We start from the raw sequence: 25276 nt of genomic DNA, 5'->3' as shown, positions 1-25276 counted from the left end.
TCAGCCTTCCACCCTTCCAAGGTTGGTAAAATGAGGACCCAGATTGTTGGAGGCCATAGGCTGACTCTGTAAACCTCTTAAAGAGAGCTGTAAAGAGCTATTCCTATCATCTCTATCTTCTATCTACAATATCTATCTATCACTGTCTGTCTATATTCTCTCTCTTTATTCTATCTGTCTGTCTGTCTGTCTGTCTGTCTGTCTGTCTGTCTGTCTATCTATCTATCTATCTATCTATCTATCTATCTATCTATCTATCATCATTATCATCATCTATCTATCATCTATCTATCTCAAGAGCACTGGCGCAGTGGTTAGAATGCAATATTGCAGGCTGACAAGCAGTTTGATTCAAGCAGTTTGGTTCAAGGTTGACTCAGCCTCCCATCCTTCCAAGGTTGGTAAAATGAGGACCCAGATTGTTGGGGGCAATATACTGACTCTGTAAACCGCTTAGAGAGGGCTCTAAAGCACTGTGAAGCAGTATATAAGTCTACGTGCCATTGCTATCCCTCCCTCCCTTCGATGGTGGTACAATGGTTGGAATGCAGTATAGCAGGATCTGCTCACAACCAGGAGTTCAATCCTGACTGGCTCAAGGTTGACTCAGCCTTCCCTTCTTCCAAGGTCAGTAAAACGAGGACCCAGATTATTTGGAGCAATAGGCTGGCTCTGTAAACCTCTTAGAAGCGAGGACTAACTGCTCTCCATCCATTATTCTGCATCTGTGCTTATTGTAGCAGGTGAGTTGAGAATCTGTCCCCCTTTTAAGAAGGTCCTACACTTAGCCTCACTGATTTATAGTGAAGGGCAACCTTTAAAATGGGTGCTGTCAGTTCATGTGTATCATGTCAGGATGGCTACCTGCAGGTAGATAAATCTAGGATAGGATAGGTCTATACACAAGTCTATACACAAGAATCTGGTCAACTAAAGTACAATACTAATTTGGTGCCAGACAAGGGTCAATGGAATTCAGGAAAGGTTGGATTTGGAGCACTTGTGGGAATGCAATGACTCTGAGCTGATGATGCATTTAACTCCTCCCCCCTCCCAACTCTGCCTGCTCTTCTCCTACAGCAACTTTCCAACTGTTTTATGGAAAGTTTGGAGGTCTCCAGAAACTGTTTTTAGGTTGCATGACTTCTTGTGAGCGCTTGTCTTTTCCTTCACATCCTATACTTTCCTGGGATTAAGATGTGCACTTCATGTATTCTGCAAGTGTTATATAATGAGATTTCTCCAGTAGGCTGAGTGCTAAAGTCCAGCTCTCAGGCCTTAGGCGTAGCCTGCATTATCACAGCACAAGCTTTCCATTTCTTTCTATTTAATAGTAATATTGCATGGTGACCCAAGAGTTTGCATGACGGATCAGTCCCAAAGATTTTGTGTCCTGTGTTGACGTGCTTGGAAAAATCTACCCAGCTCATGTAACTTCCTTGTTCTCCTCCGAAGGAAGGAAGGAAGGAAGGAAGGAAGGAAGGAAGGAAGGAAGGAAGGAAGGAAAGAAAGTCTCAGCTAAAGTATGCCAAGCATGGCTTGTAGAATTCCTTTCAGAGTTCAGAGTTTGCATGACTGATCAGTCCCCCAAATTTTGTGTCCTATGTTAACGTGCTTGTCAAAATCACTTGAGGAATAGTGTGTGCGGGTAGCCATAAAGGATGAGTTCACATCATGTCTTCTTTGGGAAGGAAGGAAGGAAGGAAGGAAGGAAGGAAGGAAGGAAGGAAGGAAGGAAGGAAGGAAAGAAAGAAAGAAAGAAAGAAAGAAAAAAGAAAGAAAAAAGAAAGAAAGAAAGAAACAGCATGGCTTCTAGAATTCCTTTCAATCCCTAAATAATAGCTATAATAGCTCTACCCAGCTCCTGTGACTTTCTCCTCCACCCCCCTCATCCTTACAAGTAAGGGATCCATTCTGGAGCTGAGCCAGCAACATAAAGCAGAGCTGCCTCTGACTGTTTGGGAATCTGAAAAGAAATGGCTCTGCTGATGCAAGACTGGATCTGAGTGGGAGTTTTCATTAAGTTTCAGAATGGATGGCTACTCCCCATGGAGGAAATGCACTCTTGATAGCTTTTCCTTTACCGGTTCCCCTATGACCCATTATGTCATCTCCAGTATCTATATTGTCAGTATCCTAGGTGCATCTTTCTAACACAAGCCAGTGTTTCACCGGCCCAGGGGCAGATAAATTAAAACACAGGATGCTGATGAGGGGGAACTGGAAAACCTTGCTTTTAATCAAGTCCAGCCTCCCTGCTGCCTTTTTATTGAGCGTTAGTTATGTTTCAGCAACTATGCAACTTCCAGCTGCAGCAATGGAGCCAGGAGACCTTGTGGGTGAGGGACAGTCAAATCATTTTTCAGGTTGTAGATTTGTTTTTGTTTTTTTTTTCTTCCCAGGGAGGGATTTCCTTCTTGGTTTGGAAAGATATTTCGTAGTTGTAACAGCTGGTGCGTCCTGCTTCCTTAAACCATCTTACCTTGGGGGAAGAAGATGAATAATAATTTGAGGTTTTGTCTCCAAGTTGATAGTTGATGGACAGGGAAGTCTCATATGAGAAATAGATACATGGTGAATCAGGACAGAGCCCGTATGTCTATGCCCAAGCGCCTGTCAGGGTCCCAAGTAATACGCCCATAGCAAACAGAACTCCGAGGCAAGTATGTTCCTCAAAGAAAAGTTTTATTGGACATATCATATTGATTTTCTGACCTAGGCTTCCCAAAATCATGAAACAGACTCTTCATCCCAATAAAACCCCTTTTATTTAGGTTAAATGGAATTCTACTCCAGCAAAGTCCCGGCCAACAGTCTTTCATGAGATTTCACAACTACAGATCTTTATCAGGCTTGGAGTGTTGCCAGGCCGATACTATCCAAACACCATGCTGTAGCAGCAATTACTTGGCAAAAGAAGTCAGGAACAGACCTTCACTCTAATGAATTGAATTAATTAATCTCCTGCAAACACCACTCCCCTTTCGCTCCTCTTTATTCCCTATGGGAGGGACCATTCACTATCCACCTGAGCCTTTACTCCCGAATCGATCCTTGTTCCTTAACTGTTCCCTTCTCCTAGCAGCTCTGCACATGTGCACTCTGGGAACAGGCTCCAGCTGTTCTTCTGCCCCACTGATCTCTGACTCTGAAGGCAGCTGATAACTGTCAGACGGCCCTGGCCCCATCTCTGCCTCTGACGCAGAGCCCTCGTCAGAGCCTTCCCCAGACTCCACGACTGGCCCATGTTCCTCTCCAACCTCCTCACTGTCCGAGTCTGCCACCAGCTCTGCTGGCTGCTGGCAGGCCACAACAATTGGCACGGGCTGGTGAAAACAATCAGTCACATGGTCCAATCAAGGTGCTGTCTGGTTGCCTGGTAACTCCACTCCTCCTCTCTCCAGCCACCTGTGGGAATGTCCTTGATTCCCAGGAGAAAGTATTTTGTTTTGGCTACAAAACCCCAGCTATCTCTTTCCCCCCCACCTCCCTATCCCTCATCTCCAGTGTGGCAACACTGAAGCCTCAAAATGGTCTCAGTCAAGTCAGCTTCAGGGTTGACAGCATCGTTGTTTCCCTCCCATAAGCCCTGTGTCCCATCTGCCAGTTGTTTAGTAGTAACAAACCGATCCTTGTGATGTTCAGCTGTTTGACAAAGGGCGTGAGAAAGACAACCATTTCCTGATTCCATATCATGCTTGGGATATGTTTTATGGATTACAAGCGCAGCATGGCTTCTAGCACACCAATGATTTGGGTTGAAGCATTACAGCTACATAGTCATCTTGAGCTCATTACAGATTTAGGAGTTAATTTCCTTGGGTGATGGGACCATCTCAGATGTGGCTCTAAGAGGAGAGACTCCACATTATTTCAAATTCTGTGATTTTGACTGCAGTCTGTAGCATCCAAGGTATATCTATGAAGTTCTCTGTGGACATCAACAAGGTCTTTGACCTACTGGAGAGCCAGAAGGGCCTCAAGCAATGGTTATAGCAACGGTCAAAATCCTTAAATGCCAACAGAGAAGCTATGAATGAGGTAGCATTGAGATGCAGGAGATAAAATAGTGGAGGAACCTCTGTTTAGAAAGCTGGGGTGCTTTATTAGAGGCATCTAAGCTTGTGAGAGATTTGGGAGAGACTGGAAAAGTGATGGGAGGGATGTTACACAATCCAAAGATAAGAGAAATGTTGTTTAGTGATTTACTTTCGAAAGCTTTTTCAGCCCAGGCTGGAAAGAAGAGATTCAAATAATTCAGTGCCTGAATGAACTGACTAGTCAATGAATCTCTTATCAGGTCCCAAGATTCTGTAGTTTATGCCTAATGGATACATTAAATATCCGTATAATTCCTCATTCAGATCCAGCTGAGAGGGACTTGGCAAAATTGTCAGAGACCAATGCTGCACTGTATTTAAAATAATGCTGTGCCGAAAAGCTATTAGCAACTTAGAAACTTCCGAGCGGTGAGAACAATTAATAGACAATGAACAATGGAACGGCTTGCCTTCGGAAGTTACGGGTACTCCATCACTGGAAGCCTTTAGCAATAGGTAGTTTATACAGGTAGTCCTGGAGTTACAACCACAACTGAGCCCCAAACTGATGTTGCTAAGTGAAACATTGGTTCAGTGAGTTTGCCTTATTTTACGACTTTTTTCCCCATTGCATTTATTAAGTGGGTAACATGGATGTTAAATGAATCTGGATTCCCTATTAACAGAAGATCACCAAAGCTGATCACATAATCCCAGGACACTAAATATGAACCAGTTGCCAAGCATCTGGACTTTGATCATATGACCGTGGGAATGCTGCAGTGGTCGTAAGTGTGAAAAATGGTCCTAAGTCCTTTTTTTCAGTGCTGCTGTAACTTTGAACGGTCACTCAATGAACTGTTGTAAGTTGAGGACTACCTGTATACACGGTGCTTTACAGCCCTCTCTAAGAGGTTTGCAGAGTCAGCCTATTGCCCCTAACTATCATTTTACCGACCTCGGAAGGCTGGAAGGCTAAGTCAACCTTGAGCTGGTCAGGATTGAACTCCTGGCAGTGGGCAGAGTTTGCCTGCAATGCTGCATTCTAACTATTGCGCCACAGTGGTTCTTATTTTAGGAAAAGATTGCGTAGCCACCTTTGTTTTTCAACCTGGCTGGGGAATTCTGAGAGTCCGGATATCTTAAATCTGCTAAGATTCAGGAACATTGGCCTAGCCGTCTGAGGCTCTAAAGTTGGCTTGCAAGACTAGGAAGAGACTTCTAGGGCAATGATAAAATGGTGGATTTATTTTGACCCCCTAACAATTCAAAGAAGGACACAACTACTAATCAGAATAGAATAGAGTTGGAAGGGACCTTGGAGGTCTTCTAGTCCAACCCCCTGCTCAAGCAGGAGACCCTATACCATTTCAGACAAGTGGCTGTCCAGTCTCTTCTTAAAAACCTCCAGTGATGGAGCATCCACAAGCCAAACCCAAATCATGCAACCGCTCTTCATACATTTTAGTCTCCAGGCCTTTCATCGTCTTCGTTGCTCTTCTTTGCACTTCTTCCAAAGTCTCAACATCTTTTTTGTAACGGGGTGAAACCAAATTGGACACCGTATTGCAGGTGTGTGTGTGTGATGCTGGAGAATCTTCCCTTTGCAGCAAGAATATCATGCGCCAGTTGGAATCTGATTCCGAGGGAGAGGTGGAACAGCTGACAGGGAGTGGGAGTGTGGCTCTGGTGGCTGTGGAGGAAACTGGGGAAGGGCACAGGCCAGCTGGCCAGAGGAAGACCCAGGCCCACCTAGGACATGCAGGGAGGAACGGATAAGGGAGCAACATGATTTAAGGGCGAGGAAAGGGCCCTGATCCCCTTCATGCAGAAGACTGTTTAAAAGGGCAAACTGCACATGGCAAAGTTGCTGGAAGCAAAGCGTGCATTAACTTTGCCGAGGCTTATCTGGGTTTTGGCGTCCTCCCAACTGTGTGTGCTTCATTATCTTTTGGAAATCTGCAATTTATTATCCCGGTCTGTCGTGTTAATTACTTCAGCATGGTTTGTGTTGGTTATTTTATTTCTACTTTATCTGTATTTTGGGTTTGGATTGCATTTCTTCCCTTTGTAGACTGTTCTGGAAGAGTTTGATCTCCAGCCAAGGATAACTGGACAATGGGGGCCAAGTTGGAGGCCTTAAAGCAGGGTCCCCAACCGCGGTCCGCGGACCGGTACACGGGCAGCGGAACAACCCTTACCGGGCCGCTGGTTGCTGGGCGCCGCCATCTTTTTTGGTAAAAGCGCTTCTGGTGAGCTTTTCCGGGTAAAGCTCACCGGGCGCTGTTTCGTCATAAAAGATGGCGGCGCCAGCGCTTGAGTGAGCTTTTCGGGTAGAAAGCCATTTCTACCCGAAAAAGCTCACCAGAAGCGCTGCGCCGCCATCTTTTATGATGAAACAGCGCTTCGTGACGCCACCGAAGCGCCTTTTCGTCATAAAGATGGCGGCGCCCAGTTGACGCGGGCCGCGGCGCGCCCAGCTGATGTCGGAACCGGGCCGCGGCGTCGAAAAGGTTGGGGATCCCTGCCTTAAAGGGAATTTATCTACTTTGGTGACTTTGTTATTTTTGTGCCATGCCCCAGGTCATCACAGAGAACACGAGACAAAGAGAAAGTAGAAGGAGGTTCAGAGGGGATTGTTTGCACCTTCTCTGCAAAACTCAGACCCGGAATGAACCCTGTTCTGACCGGAGGACCTGAAAAGTAAAATTAGGAAGATTCCCATATTGTCAGGCTTAGCGTTCTCTTCTGAACAGCATTATTCCGGTAACCTGTCTTTGCTGAGGTCATAGCTTTCTGCAACTAGCAATTTAATTAGAAATGGGGATGTGAGCTCTTGACCCTGGCAAATCTATGTACCCCCCCACCTTTTGCTATGATTAAACAATAAGCTCCAGGCCCAAAGTGGTGTTTTTTTTTTTTTAAAGCCAGCAATATTGTTATTACCCAAGTTATTACAGAAAGTTGCCTGCAGTTATTTGCTTCCTAATACTTACTATATCACCAGAGGGAAACATATTGACTGGCTGCTATGCAAAAATAACCATCCAAGCATTACTGCAGCAGGAGGGGGGGGAACGTCGTCAACAAAGAGCCTCTTCATAAATATCAGAGCCTGCTGTCAGGGGAGAAAATGCTGAGAGATGGGTTTGTGGCCAGCGATTTTGCTTCACTGGGTTTTAAAAGGTGAGGTGCTTGAGTGGGAGTCGGCCTACAAGTGGCAAGCCGACAGCCAGGAAAACATTGCTCTGGGTTATGAATTTTGCTAGTTTTCAAAGACCTCAACCCAGAATGTTGGATAATTGGAGGTGGGGAAAGTTCAAGGTAAAATTCCTGGGAAGTGGCAAGCAAGTTATCACCTTTGTCTATCAGCTAATCTTTTAGATGTGTAAAAGAAAATATTGGGGGTGATTCTTCCCTTCCCTTCCCTTCCCTTCCCTTCCCTTCCCTCCCTTCCCTTCTTTTCTTTCATTTCCTTCCCTTTCCTTCCCATCTCTTCCTGTCCTTTCCTTCCCTTCCCTTCCCTTCTTTTCTTTCCTTCCCTTCCCATCTCTTTCCATTCTTCCCTTCCCTTCCCTACCTTTCCTTTCCTATCTTTCCTTCTGTTTCCTTTCCTTTCCTTTCCTTTTCTTTCCTTTCCTTTCCTTTCCTTCCCTTCCCTTCCCTTCCCTTCCCTTCCTTCCTTTCCTTTCCTTTCCTTTCCTTTCCTTTCCTTTCCTTTCCTTTCCTTCCCTTCCCTTCCCTTCCCTATCTTTCCTTTCCTTCCCTTCCCTATCTTTCCTTTCCTTTCCTTTCCTTTCCTTTCCTTTCCTTTCCTTTCCTTTCCTTTCCTTTCCTTTCCTTTCCTTTCCTTCCCTTTCCTTCCCTTCCCTTCCCTTCCCTTCCCTTCCCTTCCCTCCTTCCCTTCCCATCTCTTCCCATCCTTCCCTTCCCTCCCCTCCCTTCCCTTCCTCTCCTCTCCTCTCCTCTCCCCTCCCCCTTCCCTTCCCTTTCCCTCTTCCCCTTTCCTTTTCTTCCCTCTCTTCTCCTCTCCTCTCCTCTCCTCTTTTTCCTAATGGTTGAGCATAAAGGTTTTGTTGTGTTCTTTGCCTTGCAGTCTTTGCATTGTATTCCCAATTTCCATTTGGATTTCAAATCCAACCAAAGCCAAATTGAAGTGATGGGATATTTATATTCCCATTAAAAGCTTTTAAAAGGCCAACAATGCAGCAAGTTGACCAGATCAACACTGATTCTGACATAAACTGTGTTATGATTATTATCATTGTTACTTCCTTCCTTTTCTGCTTTTATGAGCAACAAATGGAGCAGTATCTAATATCTGAGAAGAGAAGCAAAAGATCTCCCCATGTGATCGGTTGTCTTCTGAAGCATCTTGATAAAAAATAGATACCGATATGTTTTTATTCTGTGTTTAATAGGGCTGTGCGAAAAATTCATTTCAGAGATTTTCGTCGGAAGGTAGCCCAGTCCAAACTCAGTACCCAAATGACTCTCCAAATCAACTAGAATCATAGAAGCAGATTGATTTTCCAGTTTAATTGAACAAAATCAGATCAATTGGTCTTCTAAATGAAATTAATTATTCAAATGAGATTTTTGCCTGATTTGCATTCCTCAACTATTTTATATGGACAGCTATATAGGTCAGCTATAAAATAAAACAGAAATTGGAAAATTAAAAAAAAAAGTTGTCCTACATTCATGAAGGATCTGGTGGGATTTATTGACATCTAATCTTCTTGGGTGAGGCTCTTTTAGTACTTTAATGCAGCTTCTTTCAGTTGTTTGGGCTGATAGTTTCCGTAGTCTGTGGCTAGTGAGAGCCAGAGTCCATAACATGTGAACGCTTGTTCTAACAGAATATTCTAAAAGCGAATGTGAATTTATGTGACTTCTGACTAGGAAGTTCTCATTTCCCGCCTCTAATGAGCTTTAAAGCTCATTGGGCAACGTTGGACCTATCTCTGTGGGGTTGTTTTTGACGGATTTGTCTTATAAATGGATTAAATAGAGGATGGAGTCTGCAATGCATACATTTTAATGGAAACTGGTCATTTTAATATTTAGATATTAGAATATGTCTAATCTATCTGTTTGTTTATATCTATCTATCTATCTATCTATCTATCTATCTATCTATCTATCTATCTATCTATCTATCTATCTATCTATCTATCTATCTATCTCATCTATCTATCTATCATCTATCTATCTGCCTGTCTGCATCTATCTATCTCTATCTCACCTATCTATCATCTCACCTATCTATCATCTATCTATCATCTACCTACCTATCTTACCTACCTAGTTATCTCTATTATCTCATCTCTCTCTCTTTCTCTCTCTCATTCACTCACTGTCTATCCATCTTTCTATGTAAAAATGCCTCCTGCTTTGGCAAGAAAGAAAGAAAGAAAGAAAGAAAGAAAAAGAAAGAAAGAAAGAAAGAAAGAAAGAAAGAAAGAAAGAAAGAAAGAAAGAAAGAGATTTTCTTTCTATATCTGTGAAACGTTTGGCTCTAGAAACACAATACACAAACATAATAGCATCTAATATTAGATGAGTTCCATCTTTATTTTCAAAGAAAATAAGTGGTTTCTTCCCTATTGATTTCTTCACTCTCTCTCCTGCCTTTTGGTCCCCAGGAAACTGATGATAGTGCAGTTCTTTTCATTTTAATAAAACATTCTGTGATTTGATTCAACGAACACTTATATGATATCTACTTGACTTTCAGAATATACTGCCAAAAGTTATACTGGTGAAGTTATACTGATCATCAGTTATATTGATGATCTTGGCTATGAGTAGGGTTCTTTAAAAAAAAAGATTAGAAAAATTCAGGGAAGAATAGATAATCAGCACCAACTTACCCCAAGTTTTCTATATACAAAGAGAAGCTGTCTCTGAATCTTAGCTGTGAGGGACAAGCCATGGGAGAAAGCTACATTGTTCATATCATCCTCCTGAGATTCTGAAGACATTTCAGTGACCACTGGTAAGGGACTGCTGGACTTAATAAAGAATAAATAATATTCCTGCAGAAATAAATTTTCAAAGGCTGCCAGATGTGACAATTGTAATGCTGAAACAGGTGAGAGATGTAATGGGATGTAACAAGCGCAGGAAATCAGAAGTGCAGGCAGTTCAAATGAATATATAGATATTTATTTATTAAGTTCCCTACAAGAATCTGAACTACTCAAGGTCAAAGCAAATTGGCAGTAGATAAGAGCCAATGGAATTCAAGGTAGGCTGGACTTAGATCTCTTGTGGGTGCAAGATTGGATTTGACTCCTCCTCAGATCTCTTGTGGGTGCAAAGGGATTCAAGATTGATGACACATTTGACTCCTCCCTCAGTCGGGTCATCTCCTACACAGGATGTGGAAGTGGAGTGGGGTGCTATCCAAGGAACAGTCTGTCAACAGTCAGTTAAGGGGCAACATAGCCCACAACTGCATAATGGGCAGAGAAAGCAACTCAGAAAGGATCCTTCCTAATCAGAGGTGGGTATTTAGCAGGTTCTGACCAGTTCTGGAGAACCGGTAGCAGAAATTTTGAATAGTTTGGAGAACCGGCAAATACCGCCTCTGACTGGCCCTGCCCCCATCTCTTTTCTGCCTCCCGAGTCCCAGCTGATTGGCTGGGTCTTCTTTGGTTGCCCTGCATAGGAGAACGGAGCTAGAAAGCAGGTTAGTGGGGCGGGAAGGGAATGGGATTTTATAGTAACCTTCCCCCAGGAGTGGGGTGGGAATGGAGGTTTTATAGTATCCTTCCCCTGCCATGCCCACCAAGCTATGCCCACCAAGTCACGCCAACAGAACTGGTAGTAATAATTTTTGAATGCCACCACTGTAACCTAATTTCTCAGGCTGTGAAACAGAGGGCAGGAAATTTGCATTATCAGACTTGCAAGTTTCTGTAAATGTAGCCTAAGCTACTTAGCTTATCTGATGTGGTCTACCTGGGGAAACTGTCAGGTGGAGATCTCTATTTTATCTCTTGCATTCTGTTGTCCTTGATTATTCCATTCTGGTTATCTTTTCCAATGTCTCTGCCCTGCCTCACCCCCCAACAGGTCGCTAAAGAAGCAGCAAATTACCTTTCACGAGAGACTTGGTTAGAATTTGCAAATGAATGTTACAAGGGCAATAAGTTGTCTGTACCTGGGCTACATCCATATAAGTTCAATTCAAAAAGGTTTTATTTTTGTTAGGCTCTTCAGTTATTACGTGGTTTTACAGCAACTGTAAAAGACTTGAGTTGTTTTTTTTATTTCTCTTCTTTCCCTCAATTCTTTCCACCTACCTGCAGAGTTTGGGCTGCAGTGTTCAGTGTATATGAAACACGTATGGCATAAAACAGCAGGTGCACATTTTATCTGAAGGTTGTCATAATATTTTGCACTGAACTATATATAGTCACACTATCCATTTCTGACTCCGGATTTGTTTTTCGTAGTCCATTCATTCAGCCATCATTCAGGAAAGAAAAGCACCATTCAAACCGTGCTGAATTCTGTTTAATAGCTCACTGATATACTGTCTATGTCATACACTTTGATTATAAAGTAAAAAAAGAGGACCCCCCTGCCCAGGTTGCGAAATGGAATGAGGGGTTGGAGGAGGGTTTCTAAAATGGGAGGATATAGAAGTATGGATTCGCCAATTGCAATTTAGGATTTCATGAATGAGATACTCAGAATTCATGCGCAGTGGCTAGAATGCAGCATTGCAGGCTAATTCTGCCGACTGTCAGCAGTTTGATCCTCTCGTTTAACATTTCTATTGAGTTATTAAATATTACAAGGTACAAAATACAAAAGTAAACAGAAAAGCACGGGGGAGGAAGAGGGGAAAGAGAAGTGAGGAAAGATAAGAAAAGAAAGAAAAGAAAAAGAAGCATTGACTTCCAACTCTCTCTGTTGCAGTAAAATGAGGCATTAGCATCAATTCACAGCTTTTTGCTTTTACATTAATGCACAGTGGTTAGAATGCAGTATTGCAGGCTAACTCTGCTGACTGTCAGCAGTTCGATTCTCACCAGGCTCAAGGCTGATTCAGCCTTCCATCCTTCCGAGGTGGGTAAAATGAGGACCCAGATTGTTGGGGGCAAGAGGCTGACTCTGTAAACAGAGAGGGCTGTAAAGCACTCTGAAGTGGTATGTAAGTCTAGATCAGGGGTCTTCAAACTTGGCAGCTTTAAGACTTGCGGGCTTCAACTCCCAGAATTCCTCCTCCAGTCATGTTAGCTCAGGAATTCTGGGAGCTGAAGTCCACAAGTCTTAAACTTGCCAAGTTTGAAGACCCTTGGTCTAGGTGCTATTGCTACTGCTACAGTATCTTAATCGGCTCAGAGCGTCCCCTTCTGTGGTCTCAATCAACAAGGCCTATTTCAAAAACGTAGCTAAGGAAAATGAGTGCAGATCTTCTCTACTTTTAGAGGTAGTCCTTGAGTTATAGCCATTTGTTTAAAGTTGCAACAACAACAAAAAAGGACTTAGAACTGATCATTGACTTACAACCATTAGCACATCTGTATAGTCAGCAGATCAAAATTCAAACACTTGGCAATCAGCATATATTTACAACAGTTGCAGCATCCTGGAATCATGTGATCTCCATTCTGGATCTTCCCAGTTGGCTTCTGACAAACTAAGTCAACACAGGATGCTGGAGTCATTTCATGACCACATGATTCACTTCACAACAAGAGTGGTTTGCTTAACAAGATAGGAAAAGGATTGTAAAATCAAGATTCCCTTAACCGTGTTACTCAACTTAACTGCAGCTTTCACTTAACAACTGGGGCAGGAAAGGTCATAAAATGGGGCAAAATTCACTTAACAACTGCCTTGTTTAGCAACAGAAATTCTGGTCCCAATTGAAGTCTGCAGTTTATAAATATTAGGATAGCTGAAATTGTAGGAGACTCACACAATCTGGCTTTATTCCTGTCCAGAATAATGACATTCTTTTGATTTCGGAGCTTTTTCTGTCAAGTGTCAAATGTCTATTTTCTCTAGTGACACAAATGTTTTCCTTGCATTCCAAAAAAAAAAAAAGCGCATTATTTTCCTGGAGGATACCTTAAATTATGGGCATGTAAATGATAATAATGGAAAGAGAACTGCTTGGAAAGACATCATGTAAATGCATGGAAATTTTTGCAACTGCTTATCTATTTTGGGAATGGAATATATAGCGAAGCCGGTGGGTGAACATTAAGATTGTGATGTCTTAATTAATGCCACTGCTTGTCTTTAGGGTAGTGGCAGTGGAAGCAGCAGAAGGAGGAAAAATAACTTAGAGAGGAGACATTAAGCATCCTGCCATCCAGCTGGAACGTAGCTGAGCGCTGGAGCAATTAGAAACCAGCACTGCATTGTACAGGACTTGATTGCTGATTGACAGCAAAATAAATGAGACATTATTATTTTCTGATGTGCCATCCTGTTCTTCCTTGAATAAGATTTAAAGTTTAAACCGAATTGCACAATAACAGAGTTGGAAGTCTTTTAGTCCAAGCTCATGTTCAAGCAGGAAACCCTATACCGTTTCAGACAAATGGTTGTCCAGTCTTTTCTTAAAAGCCTCCAGTGATTGAGAACCCACAACTTCTGTAGGCAAGCCATTCCACTGGTTAACTGGTTCTCACTGTCCAGAAATTTCTCTTTAAGTTCCAGAATTGCTTCTCTCCTTGATTAGTTTCCATCGATTGCTTCCTGTCCTGCCTTCTGATGCTTTGGAAAATAGGTTGGCCTTGTCTTCTTTGTGGCAGCCCCTTAGAAGAAGGAGTCAACCAGAGGTGGTATTCGGCAGGTTCTGACCAGTTCTGGAGAGCCAGTAGCGGAAAATCTCTAACCCTGCCGTGTTCGCAAGAGGCTTTCATGGATTCCGTGCTTCTTTCGGTGCTATCGAATCTTATTCGACTCCCACCGAGCACAGGAATAGCTTTCGTCCATGCCCAACTAGGAAGGGGAGGCTCTCGCTCCTGGAGCACTATCTCCCTATAAAGCCACCACCTGCACCAGAAATCACTTTTAAAGCTGCCGCCTGCACCAGTAACCGTGAGTAAACCAGAGCCCCAAAAACAAGGCCAAAACCGCTAGATTCTGAAGCCGTGGAGCCCTAATAATGCTGGCGGAGCTCCTGCTAGCTGATCCGGAGCCCTCCTCTCCTTCCCCAGAGAAGTGAAGCTCTTTCCATCGATCCCTATTAACCACACTGGTGGAGCTCTTGAACTGGATCACTTGGAGCCAGCGGAGTGCAAACAACGTACCTTCATTTCAATCCCTCACACAACTGATAGAAGTATCTTCCACGCCAGACAACGTGTTTCCATTAATATCCCCCACACAGTTTCCCCAGAGCCACATCGGACAGCTGGCAGGGAGAAACAAGGAGGGAGGAGAAAGCCCTGAGGCTCTTAGGAGCTGGAAAGTCACTCTGGACGGGTGGTAAAGGCAGAGGAATGCTTCGGTGGTCGTCGTGAGGAGAGGAGAGTCTCCTCGACTGACCCGAAGAAAACCCCTCCATCCGAAGTAAAAAGAGAACTGCCAGCATGGCTAAATCGAAGCCAGGAAGGCAGCTGAGACAGAAGTGAAAAAGAAAGGAAAGATCTTGTAACAGCGTGCTTAGTCTTGGTAGGAATCACTCCAATTTCTGCAGTGGAATTTTCCTTGGAAAGTGGGACTCAAAGGAGGAAAATAGCTGCGATTAACGATCTGGAGTGACTGTCAGATTTAGTTAAAAAAAATATTGTAACTAGAAGTAACTTTAAAAGTAAAGGACAGACTAGATTGGTTAACCCAAATTTCTGGACTGTATTTTTACTACTACTCAACTTGAAGAACTTTAGGAAACTATTGGAAAACAATCTTATTCATATTGATTGTAGTTAAAGTGTTTTAATTCAGCGAGTTTTGCTCTCTTTCAAAAATCCAGCGTGCTTTGAACATCTTGTTACAGCCTATTGTTTACAGAGTAATAGCAGCAGAATCAGAGCAATAAATTCCTCCCACCCAGTAAATCACAGCTGCTAGTAAAACAATTAACCCTTTCCTTGCAGACTTTCAATACTACCTCATTACTTTAATCAAACACTGATTAATTCATTACCTCAAAACTTACAACTTTTCTACCTCATCACCTATATCAATGATTAGATAATCAATTTCTATAAAATATTTCATTACTGGTTTAATTGATTTATTGTTTTAATTGATTAGTGTGATTAGAGTGTTTAGTGCAAATAGTGTGATTACTGATTAGTTTAAAAGATCAAGATTCATGTAATTTAATTGATTAGTAAAATCAGTGATTTAGTGAATTTAATTGAACAGTGTGATCAATGATTAGTGTAATTAATTGATTAGCGATTAGTGTAATTAATTGATTAGGCTGATTGTTGCTTAGGAAAATTATTTGACTAGATAGATTACTGCAATTGATTGATTGGTGTGATATTGGCTATATTGATTACCTAAAATTGTTCCATTAATTTAATCAACGTACCATCTTAACAAACCTACCATGCCAAGAAAAAAAATCCAATGCCAAACCACAACCTAAAGAGAAAGTAATCCCCACCAATGAACTACAAGACTCCTGCACATGCCTTAAATGCTACAAAACTCTAAAGGATAATGAAAGCTCCATCAAATGTTCTCTATGTAACAAATACGCTCATCATGACTGCTTGGGATTACCCGAGCAAATGATTCAATACCTAGAATCATCCAATGAGTTTCCATATCTCTGCAAATCATGCAGACCCAAACTGGATCTGTTGGAAAGAGTTGATACCATTGAAACACGAATAACATCCCTTAGCACCATAGTAGCATCCCTGGACGCCTTAAAAGAAAGATTATCCAACCTTGAAAAAAAAAGACACAACGCAAAAACCTGAACATCCAATAGCTACAAACCACATCTCTACCCAACAACCACAACCCAATCGACAACCCAATCCACAAGAAAACATAAGCCAGACAAATAATGATATCCCAATCCTCATCAGAGAAGCTGTTGAGCGTGAATGGAAACGTCCAAACGTCATCTTATTTGGTCTAGAGGACATCAATGATAATGATGACATCACAACTGTCCGAAACATCATCAGTGATTATCAAGCATCAACCATCTCCCCTGATGGTACTTGACATTTCCCGCATTGGCCGAGAGCTCAAAAACAGAGACGGCTCTGTGGCCCCACGCTTCTGCAGGGTCATTTGCAAAAATGAATCAAGCAAACATAAATTCATTTACACTATAAATTCACTCGCCAAAACCAACCCCAACCATAAGAACCTCCGTTGTCGCCCTGACCTAACCATACAGCAACGTGCCCGCTCCCGAGTACTCCGCACTGAACTCAAAAAACATCTAGACAATGGAGAGAAGGACCTGTACATTGACTACCATGCTGACTGTATCAAAAGTAAGTCACACAACCCGCAACTCAGCTTAAACCTTCAACCACAACCCTACCTCAACCAATCCACCATCACCCAAGACTAGGTACGCACGCCCCTAACTACCTCAATTCCAACTACTGCTGGCCTTAAATGCAAGCTACTCAATGCAAGAAGCCTTGCAAATAAAATACCTGAATTTTTCCTCTTACTAAATATGGCTAAATTCAACATCATATTTATCTGTGAAACATGGCTCAATGCATCTCTCCCTGACTCCATTACCACAGTAAGAGACTATCATGTTTACCGATCAGATCGTGAAATTCGTAGAGGAGGTGGTGTTGCTATCTTCTATAAAAACCTAGAAGCCAAGAGGAACATATGTGGCAAATTTCAAGTTTGTAGGCTTTACGGTTCTGGAGATTTTGTGATGATGTGTGAGTGGTATTTCACTTTTATATATATAGAAGATTCAGTCCAGCCTTTTTCAACAGAGAGCCCTTCAGATATGCTGGAACAAATTGTCCCAGAGAGCTCAGCTGATGTATCTATTGGGATGTGAGGAACTCTACTTCCAACTCTTGTAGAGGACACTTGGCTGATAACTGGCTGCACGTTAGTAATGGAAGAGGCTCACGTATCTGGCTGAGATCAATGAATAGATGTTAAAATTACAAATTTATGGAAGAGAAATACGGACAAAGGACACCAATCTGCCTTTTCTGCTCCTAACAGTTGAGTGGGAATCTCTGCAGCGATATTAGCTCTGCGTTTATTATATCATGCTTTTTTGTTGGCACACCTTTTTAATATCATTTCCTGGAGAATACGAGAGAAGCGGATTATTATATTTTCATAAGCGTCTTGTTTGCTTAAGCTTAGGACAGGCTAGGTTAAACAGGCCATTTGACCTGCACTGGCGTAGCATTCCTACTAACATCTAACATTCCTACTTTCTTAAGTTGTATTTCTATTTAAACAAACCATGAGTAAGCTTTTGGGGGAGGCAGGGCAGGCTCTATGTTGTAGCCTGTGAAGGCTAAGAACTACTATGGTTGTGTGAAAGATGTGCTGGCTGAGGAATTCTGGGAGTTGAAGTCCACAAGTCGTAAAGTTGCCAAGATTGGAGACCCCTGTTTTAAAGCAGTAGCATCCAACCGTTTGGGCACCAGAGACCGGTTCTGTGGAGAGAGGTTTTTTTGTGGACCCAAGGGGTGTGTGGTTTCATGTGTTGCTTGCATCCCATGGATGGGGCGTCACTTGTGTGTGCAGATTTTTTTCTGGCATGCCACAGTCTGGTGCCAGTTCATGGATCTGGGATTGGGGACCCCTGTTTTAGAGACATGGACAAAATAAGGCATTTCTGGGTTTCATCTTTGATGATCAAGAGATTGGATAGGATTGCTTTTCAAAACTATATAAATCTACTAGTTGGATACCTGTGCTTCGCAACAAAACTTTGTGATCGGGCTATGAAGGAGAAATTTGGTCCACTATCCATTGGCTTAGTGGTGGTCGGTGATTGAAACACATAAGGGAATATCGCTTCCACCACCTTGAGTCCAGAAGAAGTTCCATAGATGGAAGGCGTAGACATTTTGGTGAGGTACCGATGTTTAGTACTGTAAGGAATGAAGGAGTGGAACATCTACCAGTTTGAACTGAGTTAATGGAATGTGAGGCAACTAGCAGTTGGAACAGAGTTCTTTTCAGGTGGAGAGGCGGAGTAGAACAGTGGTGGGATTCAAATTTTTTTACTACCAGTTCTGTGGGCATGGCTTGGTAGGCGTGGCTTGGCTTGGTGGGCGTGGTGTGGCTTGGTGGATGTGGTGTGGCGGGCGTGGCAGGGGAAGGATACTGTAAAATCCCCATTCCCTCCCCATCCCACTAACCTGCTTTCCAGCTCCGTTCTCCTGTGCAGGGTAACAAAAGGAGACCCAGCCAATCAGCTGGGACTCGGGAGGCAGAGAATAGAGGTGGTATTCCATACTACTCAAAATTTCCACTACCAGTTCTCCAGAACTGGTCAGAACCTGTTGAATACCACCTCCTTAGCATCAGAGCGTGTTAATTACTGTATTAGAAATACTAATGATCTGATGGTCGTTTCAAAAAATCCTTTCTTAGCAAGCACCTAGAAGCCAAGAGGAACATACGTGCCAAATTTCAAGTTTGTAGGCTTTACGGTTCTGGAGATTTTGTGATGAGTGAATGGTATTTGGCTTTTTTTCCACCTGAAGTAGAAGGAAACAATAGTGCCCTATTTCTAGCTAATGTATCATGAAATGGTAGCAGAGTCAAAAAGTGTTACAAAGGTTGTGCAAAGGAGCTTGGAGACAATGCAGTTCAAGGATTATAGGGTCCTTTATCATATTTTATGTGAAACCTGGCTATTCCAATGCTGCAGCAAATTCATACATTATTTTAGGGTAAATCCAATTCTCCACCTGCTTCTAACATAGTTCCCATAATTCCTCATTTTTCTTCTCCTGGTTTTAGATGAAAACCAATTGCATGAAGGCAAAGCTGCATAAGAAACGCTACATTACTTACAAATCTTACTAGATTTGGTCACTTAAACCTCCGGTACATACTTCAGATTATGTCACATTTGTCCTTTCTTGTCGAGAATTTAAGTCAAATGGAAACTATAACCATATACTGTTGTTTCAGAATTTTGAAAATAGAAAGGCAGTTTATGAGTAGAGTAGTTTACCAACCAGAGCAAATTGCAGTACTTGGCTAGATTTAATCTGAGTATAGAAAGTTTTGGTTTAGGAGCTGGGGTGGCATAGTGGTTAGACGGCAGTATTGCAGGCTAATTATCTCAACTGTTGGCAGTTCAATTCTTACTGACTGTTGACTCAGTTTTCTATCCTTCTGAGGTCAGTAAAATGAGGACCCTGATTGTTGGGGGCAATGGATGGAAACTAATGAAGAAGAGAAGCAATGTAGAACTCAGAAGAAATTTCCTGACAGTTAGAACAATTAACCAGTGGAACAAGTTGTCTCCAGAAGCTGTGAATGCTCCAACACTGGAAGTTTTAAAGAAGAAATTGGACAACCATTTTTCTGAAATGGTATAGGGTTTCCTGCCTAAGCAGGGGGTTGGACTAGAAGACCTATAAGACTAGGTACCTTCCAACTCTGTTATTCTAAATGCTGACTCTAAACCGCTGTGATGACCCAAAGGGGCATGGCACAAAGGCCACACAAATAAGTCAAATAAGCAAGAAGAGTCCCTTTATTATCTCCAACTTTGCCCCCAATGTCCAGGTTGCCTTTGGCTGGAGAAAAACTCCCAGGAACAGCCTTTGACTGGAGAAAATTCAGTCCAAAACAAGATACATACAGACTTTAAAAAAAACTCCAAACAAACCAAGCTGCAGTAATTAACTTGACAGGGCAGGAGAAGGAATTGCACACTGGAAAGCATGGCAAAACTCACACAGTCGGGAAGACACCAGGAACACAGATAAGCCATGATGATACCAGAAAAATTCATGATTTGCTCCCAACAGCTGGCTACATGCAGCTTGCCTTTTTAAACACTGTGTTCCCAGCTGCAGCTAATGAAGGGAATCAGGGCCCTTTCCTCCCCCATAAGCCACACAACTCACGTTGCTCCCTTCTCCGTTCCTTCCTGCGTGCCCTAGGATGAAGAGGGGGTGGGCCTGGGTCCTCCTCTGAATTCCCTCTCCCTTGCTCTATCTCTCCCCTGCTCTGCCCAGCCGGACTTAGGCCCTTCCTCAGTTTCTTCCACAGCCAGCGGAGCCACACTCCCATTCCCTGTCAGCTGTTTGGCCTCCCTCTCCAAATCAGATTCCAACAGGGGCATGACAACCTAGAGAGGGCTGGAAAGCACTGTGAAGCAGTATATAAGTCTAAGTGCTATTGCTAGTTACTGTTTGGATAAAAGACCATCAGGGAAACCCCAGGGCTTGTAAGATGCTCTGGAAAGTTGAAAATATATATATATATATATATAAAACAAATCAGCGGTAAACTACTTCTATACTATTGCCAAATAAATTGTATAGCATATCCATGTAGTAAACGAGAATTGTTCTTTACCTGAGGGTGGATTTACTCACGATCCCCATCAACTATCCTGAATCCAATCAGTGGTCCATCAAACTCAATAGTGAGCTTGATGAATCATTGATTTGTGTCAGTAAAACTGATGAGGGAATCGGTGTGCAGAAGAGAGTGAAATTGCCTGGGACAGTTGTAGCTTCAGTTGTTCTATAGAGATCAGTTTGTGAACCTGACCTTATTTTACTCAGCAGAAGCCTGAAAGGGGATTCTTTATTGAACAATTGTCGATTTCCCTCCAAGACAGCAATCTTGATGGAACAAGATTTCCCATCACAGAAGGCAACCCTACTTCAGCCCTCTCTTCTCGATAAATTGAGGGAAAGACACTGAGGGTTGAGCCATAGGTACTTGGATGCTGAAGCTAATATAAATACAAACTGTTGATTTTCAACATTGCTTAGTGACTGTTTGAAGTTACAATGACCCTGAAACAAAGAGACTTTGTTTCCTACTTATGACCATTGCAGCATCCCCATGGTCATGTGATCAAAATACTGACACTTGGCAACTGACTCAATTTATGACATTTGCAGTGTCCCAGGATTGTGTGATCATCGTTTGTGACTGTCATGCTCCAGTTGGAATCTGATTCCAAGGGGAAGATCAAGCACCTGACAGGGAGTGGGAGTATGGCTCCAATGGCTGTGGAGGAAACTGGGGAAGGGCACAGTCCAGCTGGGCCTTCAGAGGAAGACCCAGGCCCACCCCCTCTTCATCCTAGGGCATGCAGGGAGGAACGGATAAGGGAGCAACATGGATTAGGGGGGAGAAAAGGGCCTTGATTCCCTTCATTACCTGCAGCTGGGAAAACAGGATTTAAAAAGGGTGTTTGCGTACAGCACCTTTCTGGAAGCAAAGTGTGAATTATCTTGGTTTCTCAAGTCTTATCTGGGTTCTGGCGTCCTCCCAACTGTGTGTTTTTCGTTATCTTTTGAAGTCTGCAATTCCTTATCCTGCCCTGTCTCGTTAACTGCTGTAGCGTGGATTGTGTTGGTTTTTATTTATAATTTAGATGTACTTTGGGTTCAGGCTAAATTTCTTCCCTTTAAAAACTGTTCTTGGGAGAGTCTTCTTTTCTCCAGCTGATGATAACTGGATCTTGGGGGCCAAGTTGGAGGAATTAAAGGGACTTTACCTACTTTTGTGACTTTGTTGCTTTTGTGCCAAGCCCCGGGTCATCACAGCGACCTTCTGACAAGCAAAGTTGATGGGGAATCCAGATTCACTTCACAATCTTGTCACTGACTTAACGACTGCACTGATTCATTTAACAAATGTGGCAAGAAAGGCTTTAGTATGAGGTAAAACTCACTTAACAACGGTCTTGCTTGGCAACAGAAATTGGAGCTCAGTTGTGGTCATGAGTCAAAGACTGTAATACTTCTCTTCACTCAATGCATTATTAGGGGTAATAATGCTTGAATAGATGCACTACCCATTTATATAGGAATATCTATCTATCTTTTGAGATATTGAGAAGGAAAGCTAATTTCTATAATGGAGCAATTTATAAATTCGAACAGTATTTAAAGCAAATCCATTTCCTCAATTAATGGAACATCAACAAAACAAAGTACTGATTTTTTACATCATCAATGAATGGGTTGCGCTGAAATGCTTGTTTTCTTCTTCATAAAAATTGATGTTTATTTGGTGTAGTTGCAGGCATAAACCTTGTTAATCCTATCCAGCTTGAGGGAGGCAAGTGTTCCTTCTTTTGAGCCCCTGGCAAATAGACATTATCCCAATGCTATTTGATTGGAGATCCTGCTGCGATCACGGTTTGGTCAAAGGGTCAAGAGAAGAAGGAGAAACCCGCCACTGTTTGATGGAAACTCTGACAGCTCCGATAACCAGAATTAATCCAGGCGATTGCAACATTATTCAGCAGGTGAACTCGACATGCAGAAATTGAAAGAGGCAAGTTATCAAAGGTTTCTGGCTGTGCAAAATGAGTACTTGTGTTATCGCTGTGAAGAACACGGCTTCTTCTCCAGCCATATTCGCTTCTATCAATTTGCACAGAACCCCCAAACAGAAAGCATGCGATTGAACATTCACCCCAGGAAAGACCAACACATACAGGAATCAGTTTGCAAAAGCAAGCTTCGTTTGCAGTCAGGGTTTCAAACACTGCTCCTGATGGTTTGAAACCAAGCAGACTAAAGGGTTAGTTGCACTCAAACTGACCTTCTCAACCATTCAGATCTCCATTAGAGATGCCTTTCTCTGCTTCATCAAGAGAGCTATCAAACTGGCAGGCAACCATAGCAATAGCACTTAGACTTATATACCACTTTACAGTGCTTTACAGTCCTCTCTAAATGGTTTACAGAGTCAGCCTCTTGCCTCCAACAATCTGGGTCCTTGTTTTATTAATCTCAGAAAAATGGAAGGCGGAGTCAACCTTGAGCCTGGTGAGATTTGATCTGCCAAATTGCAGGCAGCCTGCAGTACTGCACTCTAACCACTGTGCCACCATGGCTCATCAAACCCCCAAAGAAGTCTTTTTCTTAAATAAATAAATAAATAAATATAAATCCCTTAAAAGCAATTGCAAAACATCTGGTCTACCTTTGATCAACTTCACCTTGATGGATTTTAGCAAGCGCTTTATGCGCTGTACATTTAACGCTCTGTTTTATTCTTCATGCATTTCTCAGTGGTTTAAGCATATCTGTTGTGGTTAGCCGTAGACTGTCAATTTCCACATGACAGGTGGGCAACCTGTTAAGAGAGGTTTAAAATAAATAAATCTCTTTTAAGTTCTGCGCAATTTGAGAGTTTTAGCAAGGTGAACGATAATGGTGAACAAACTTACTTCATTAATTCTATTTCTGGCCTTTTTCTGAAATACTCAAATGAAAACATTGAGGGCATTCTAAGATTAATTTTCACTCACTTTGCTTTTTTAATAAGAAAAAAAGAGCAATTCAGATATGTTTGTTGTGCTCCTGCAAAGGTAAAATTTAGTTCCATTATAAACATTCACTTGAGCATCTGATACACCATCTCAAAATGTACATTGCAGAAGAAATACAAGTCATCTGTCCTGAGTTCCTAGGATGGATGAATGGATATTGTGGCTCCAAGGAGCTGAAACTATTCTTCATTTGGGAGGCTAAGCTATTAATTATTACCAATAATTATTAATAATGGCGTCTTGCTGAAAGTTCCAGGCAGACGTAAGCATGCCTGTGTCCCAAGAAATATCAAATTTAAATGTTTGAAATGTATAAAGCACCATTCATAATTGTGATGGTCCAGAATATCACAAAGAATTTGTTATTTCAAAGGATTTCCTATTGGATTTTATTTTTTTCAGAGCATCTCCTGAATGGTGAGATTGACTCCAAAGGAAGGCAGGAACCTTCTCTATTTTCTCAGACTGGTACATGTTGCACATCCTTAGTGGATACCTTTTGAAGTAGAGTTCAGAATCGGAGGGATAATATGAATTAATCAGTGGAATAACTTGTTTCCCAGGTTTGTGGGTGCTCCATCACTTAGAGGTGCTTTCTGCAAGAGGCAAGTGGGCTTTCTTGTTTTTCTTTGAAGACATTTTGCTTCTCATCCAAGAAACTACTTCAGCCATCACTGGAGGTTTTCAAAAATAGATTGGACAACCATTTGACCGGGATGGGATAAGGTCTTTCGCCTTGAATAGAAGACCTTTCCCAGCTTTATGATTCTATGTTCATTCAAAGACACGGCCCTAGTCTTTTTCTCCTCCAAATGAACCAATTCATATTATTGCCTTACTATTTCTCCTTTTTCTTCATTGGCTTCCTCCTTTCCTTTTCAAAATCCTTTTTGCTTTTCAAGGGATTTTCACACCTTGGCCAAGGAGCTCAGCAAGAAGAGAATTAAGTCTTTCTTAGCCATCTTTGACCTTTTCTTACACCATAGCTGGTGATCTTCCAGACTCCTCTTTTAATGGTCAAGGTTAAGCAAGGGGCAAAACATTCATTAGATTTTCTTTGTCAGAAATCAAACAAGTAGCTGGGGTTATCAGATGCAACCGAGACCTAAGTTTGTTTCCCCAAACCTGCAGAGAGATAGAAAACCACCTTAGCTATAGCATTTCATCAGATATGGAAAATTATGCCTTTGGGGAAAAGCACAATCATCACTGACAGTCTTGGGGGGAAATATTTCTGTTTATGGACTCAGTCAAAATGAAGAACCGGAGCAAAGTACTTTTATTCAGTTTTTCAGGGAAGTCGATTTTTTTCTCTCTCCCTACTTCCATGCAAATTGAGGTCTGCAAATGAGAGGTTTTAATATATTACTGATAATGTGCAAAGGCACATTATGTCAGTGAATATTTTTCTGTTATGATGAGTCCACTGCTTATTTCACAAAGGCCTTTTTAAAATCTATGATGCCATCTGTCCTCAAGTTATCTTTCTGATGGCTTTATGCCTCTGTAGTTTACATCCATACAGCATTCCTACAGTGAAGGAGCTAAACAAAAAATTAAAACAGTGGTGTCCTTTAACCAACAAATGAAGAACTACTGAAGGCTGTCGGCACAGATGACTCAGTCTTATTATTATTTTTTAAAGCAAGTCAGAAAGAGATCATTTTCCTCTCTGTTTGGCTGGTTCCTTGATTCATCACGTTACAGTGGTTATCATTCTTATCACACAGCCTAAGTAAGTTACCACCCATGCTCTTTTTTTTGCGTTTGTTGAATTACATGTTGCAAT

At 42.1% G+C, this 25276-nt stretch overlaps 2 long non-coding RNA genes across 3 annotated transcripts in view; one reads left to right on the top strand and one right to left on the bottom strand.

Moving 5' to 3' along the window:
- The window catches only part of LOC148129817 (uncharacterized), a 150663-nt gene that overhangs the window by 3189 nt on the left and 122198 nt on the right, over positions 1 to 25276 (top strand). The window lies entirely within an intron of this gene.
- Positions 2242 to 25276, bottom strand: part of LOC148129819 (uncharacterized) — a 110950-nt gene continuing 87915 nt past the window's right edge. Inside the window, exon 3 of the long non-coding RNA XR_015750629.1 lies at positions 2242 to 2482. This is a non-coding gene — a long non-coding RNA (uncharacterized LOC148129819). The remainder of the gene's footprint in view (positions 2483 to 25276) is intronic.

This window comes from Notechis scutatus, chromosome 9 (assembly GCF_049901735.1).
Source record: "Notechis scutatus isolate UNSWTSFEM ecotype Mainland chromosome 9, rNotScu1.2, whole genome shotgun sequence".
In the NCBI taxonomy this organism is placed as follows: Eukaryota; Metazoa; Chordata; class Lepidosauria; order Squamata; family Elapidae; genus Notechis; species Notechis scutatus.
The sequence above is the reverse complement of the archived record's forward strand: the minus strand, read 5'-3'. Positions and strand labels throughout refer to the sequence as shown.